This window comes from Mauremys reevesii, linkage group 13 (genome assembly GCF_016161935.1).
Source record: "Mauremys reevesii isolate NIE-2019 linkage group 13, ASM1616193v1, whole genome shotgun sequence".
NCBI lineage: Eukaryota > Metazoa > Chordata > Testudines > Geoemydidae > Mauremys > Mauremys reevesii.
In genome coordinates, this window is record NC_052635.1 from 14,853,374 (window position 1) to 14,857,983 (window position 4,610).

General features: G+C 46.9%; 1 long non-coding RNA gene across 1 annotated transcript; it reads left to right on the forward strand.

Annotated features, from left to right (window-relative positions):
- The first annotated feature begins 2,240 nt into the window (after positions 1-2,240).
- On the forward strand, positions 2,241-4,024 carry LOC120380990. Its single transcript, XR_005587907.1, has 2 exons — positions 2,241-2,509; positions 3,915-4,024. It is a non-coding gene; the product is annotated as an uncharacterized LOC120380990 (long non-coding RNA).
- The last annotated feature ends 586 nt before the right edge of the window (positions 4,025-4,610 follow it).

The following is a 4,610-nucleotide window of genomic DNA, read 5'->3' on the forward strand; positions in this document are numbered from 1 at the left end:
AACTGTACTTGGCCTTTTATGACGGAGGGACTCGCCATCAACTAAGTAGCACTCGCTAGGCAAGGGACATGGGTTCCAAAACTCAGCAAATTGAGAGAAGCTGGGGACAGGTATTTGTACCTGGTGGGCCCTAGACACTAATTCTAGCTCTTCTTCCAGTCTCCACTGTGAAATGTTAGTGCTAATTTTGATTCCATGAAGTCTGATTACAGCCTGCAAAGTTGAATTCACTTTGGGCTAATGGTGAACCAGCACTGAGTCCTCCCTACTAAACACAGTAAGTGGTGATTTTAGCTTGTAGTAGGGGAGCCTCAGTGCCCCACTGGCTGAGGGCTTGAGCCAGTTTTGCATTGTGTTATTGAATGGAGTTCCTAGCAAGTGAACGCAGCTCTTGTTGCTGCCAACTCTGATGGCAGAATGGTTACACTGTAAACACATTTTTAGGATTTTTCTCCTCCCACAACATACATTTCAGCTTTTTCCTGTAAATGGGTCTTTATTACACAAAAACACAAAAGTTAGATTCTCACAAACCATTTTTTTTAATTTAAAAGACATACAGCTTCTTGAAAACAAACCAAGAGGCTCCATTAAAACTTTTAGCTCAATTAAGGGCCACAGACCTTCTAACAGAAATGCATATAGTCACAAAGCTCTTTTCAATAGATGTTTTTTAATTTACATATTTAAATGTACAAATTTACATATAAAGTTAAAGTCCAAATCACACAGTCATGGTGCCATTGGGCTGGGGCATCTATGACATAGCCCTCACAATCATCAAAAAGCTTTTCCCTAAGGCCTGGTCTACACTAGGGGGTTAGGGGTTGAACTAAGGTACGCAACTATTCGCGTAGCTGAAGTCAAACAACCTTAGTTCAAACTACTTACCTGTCCTGACGGCGCGGGATCAAAGTCCGCGGCTTCCCTGTCGACTCCGCCACTGCTGTTCATGGTGGTGGAGTTCCGGAGTCGACGAGAGCGCGTTCGGAGTTCGATATATCGCGTCTAGATGAGACGCGATATATCGAACTCTGAGAAGTCGATTGCTACTCGCCAAATCCGGCGGGTAGTATGGACATACCCTAAGACAGTTATTAAGAACAGCATAAATAGCAATGCATACAATAGTCCACATAAATTTTTACGCTCACAATGTGGCACTGGCTCAGCAAGTTCCATGCCAAACCTTCTCCTAAACTCCTTATAACCTTCATCCTTGAAGTCCTCTTCAACAATTTTTAGCGGTGTCCAGCAAAAATAAGGCAGGCCCGGTTCATCTTTGCTGCTTGATGCAACGTTGTCCAGGGCCTCCAGGGCCTCTACAAAGACATCATCGAGCTGTCTCAGACAAGAAACAAGTGTAAGTTCTCACTGCTTGTTTTTTAGATTTACACCAGGTTCCTAACCTCATTACACCTCATCATCAACTGTCACTTCTTAATCATTCATTTACCTGAGCGACGTCTTTTCCGTTCAGCTTGTCTGCCGGTAACTCCCCCAAGCAATGATCGTCTTCCTCCTCCAGGGTGGTGGACAATGAGAGGCCACCATGCTCATTGGTGTGTCTCATGAATGGTTGGGCTTTGGGTTCAGGTTCTGGCGTATCCATCAATGGCTGGGCCAAAGGAATCCCCTCGGCTGTTCCCTCATCCTCTTCAGAACTGTTGCTGCTGTAGCACTTTCTCCACACAAGTCCAAAGGTCCGCAGGGCTAAAACAAAGTCTGAAGTTCTCAGCGGGGTGGTAAAGGAGTCCACGTTTCCTCTCAGCCTTTCCACAATTTCTGAAACATGTCTTCTTGGTAAGAGATTGCCTCCTCTGTCCAGCTTTGGGACTTGTGGGGTGATGGTGCTGCACTCTGATTAGCAGAGGGCATTGGGAGGAGTTCTTAGAGGGGTCACACAACCCTCTTCTGGGTGGTCACCCCATCCCAGAACCTGCTCTGTTTTGGTCAAATCTCCTTTCGGGGCAGTCCTCTGCAGCCGAAACCCATCGCGACTGGTAGAGGGTGGTGGGAGGAGTTCCTAGAGGGGTCACACGAACCACTTCTGGATGGTCACCCAGCCCCAGAATTCCCCTCAATTGGTCTAATCTCCTCTCAGGGTGGTCTCTAGTGGCTGAAGCCCCTCCCGATTGGTAGAAGGCAGTGAGAGGAGTTCTTAGAGGTCACACAAACCCCGGAACTCCCCTGGCTGGTTAAATCTTCTCTCAGGGCGTTCCTATCGGGCAAAACCTATCCTGATTGGTATAGTGGAAGGAGTTCTTAGAGGGTCACATGACACACCTTGCTTCCGGTCATGTGTCTGCCTTGCCCCCAGAAGTAATACCCCCATGGGGTGGGGCTTCTGATGACCGGTGGGCAGGGCTTATTGGGTCAAGGGATGGGGTTAAGTTTTGATTGACAGTAGGGCCCTTATACTCCTCGCTCCCGCTACCCAAAATTGGAACACGACAGAGGCAACTATACTACCGGGCAGTATTCGCCGTTGTCCTACTGCTCAGATGCTGTAAGTGAGAGAAGGATCAGGCCCTGTAAAGTAGCCTGGGTTGATTTTTATTACTCAAGCATTTTTATTACACATCAGGACATCTAGTCATTCTGATGGACATGCAGCCTCTGGACAAGCTCGGTGAGAAGCATGTACATTATACTGCTTGCTCAGGGGTCATTACTATAGTAACAGCCAAGTACTGGCCCAGATCCACAAATACAGCTGAGCTCTAGGCTCTGGGTTGTTCTAAATTATGCTGTTTTGTAACAGCCATTGCTGCACTGGAGATAGCTGTAGCACAACGCACACTGTGTGTGCCAGCTTCTGTTCCCAGCTCACCCCCCATATCCTTGGGTGGGAAGCTAGGAGTTGGTGACATACAGCCAGCTACACTGACTGTGCACTCTCTATGCTGGTTCTCTGGGTGTTAGGGATTTGCACATGCTGGGGAATTCCTAGCTGCCTCTTAGGGCAGCTTTATGGCTACTTTGCCCTGCTCCACTGCAACATAGGGCAGCAAAAGGGTGACTTTACAACTAACCCCACCCCTATTGATGCACATACCCATGGTTGTTAGGAGTCTGAGTTCAGGTATCCGGGTTTGGAAAACCCACTCACCTGGCATAAAGTTGTCTAATGGCAACCAAAGGCCAAATATGCCTTTAAACATCAGTCCCCTTGTTTTTCAAATATCTATTTGAAACACCATAAAGCTGACAGAGATTTAAGTGCCCTAATCAGCACCTCTGCAGGTGGCTATAATGAGTATTTAGGCTTCTACCTGCAGATTTTAGTGCTTAACTTTAGTCACCCAAGGCCTTTGTATTTGTCTTGCCCAAGCCTATGAGTTGCCGAGTGTTCTCAAACTCCCACTGATGTTATTGGGAGATAAGGATTCTCTGCCCTTCAGAGAAGGGGCTCAGCAGATATAACTCATCCTCCAAAGTTAGCTACTCTGATCCTTCACCTCATATCAAAAGGTCACTCAATGGTCAGGTTTCTAGTCTCCATCACCACCTCATTCTCCAGTTTACTGTCCCCTTGGGTGCAGGGCTTGTGAGGATTCACCAGGCAGCAGTTAGCAGAGGAGGGCGAAAGGCAGAGGGAGTCTGGGGTGTTATTGCTTATAGTTCTCAAGGGGGAGACAACGTTCCTGTAACAGTTGAATATTGGAAGGAAACCAATAGAGACCCCTGTTGAATTGACACATTCCACTAATTCAAAAGCGACTCTATTAAGTAATATGGGTTCCCCTAATCTTGTAGTGTTTCCTGTTTTGGTGATTGTTTTCTATACCGTATCCAGCAGCTTATTCCCAGTCCATGTTCTCGTATAGTTATTCCCTAGTATTCTGCACTCTGTTTATGTGTATTAAGGGGCACTGGACAAATACTGATGACTCTTCACATTTCTTTTTCAGGTGCTGGCCATGTATCTCACAAACAAGGTCGTCTGTAAATAACCCAGCTGCAGATTTTGTATATACTGTGTACATATTTCCTACTAAACTGTTTGAAGTATCTGTTTCAATTGCTCAGAGGCCTGATTTTGTCTTTCAGAGAAATTGGGGCTTCCTCAATGTCCACTGTAACCACGATGCGGGGGCTTCCTCCCTTACCCTTTCTCCATGGAGCTGGACGAAGACCTCAGCTCAGCACCTCTCTAGGGTCTCTTACCACTCTTCCGCAGTCCCCCAAAGCTAGATCTAATCCCTGTAGTTAGTGACCTGGGGTCTGGTTCTTAATCATATTCTCATCTTTGTTTTTCTGGGCATTCAGTGTTGCTGATGAATTCTGGGTTGTAAGTGGGATGGACTGTGTTCTGGCGAGTTATCCTCCCTCCTGTCTAGCCTGTTTCTGGGTCAGAAGGCTATCTGTGAACAGCGTCTGTTTACTTACAGCCTTAGGCTCGGTGCCTGTAATAGTGTGTGAGGAAGGCATCTCTGCTTTTCTAAGCCAAGTCCCTGTTTGTGTACTGCAAGACTTTAGCGGAGAGGAACCATTGGATTCCCTAGCTTCCCCCACTGCACTACAAGGGAACGACTGTCATTGGGTATCTCTGACAGGGTATGTCCTGCTGTGCTCACTGGTCTTGTGGTGTCTCCATATCGGGGACC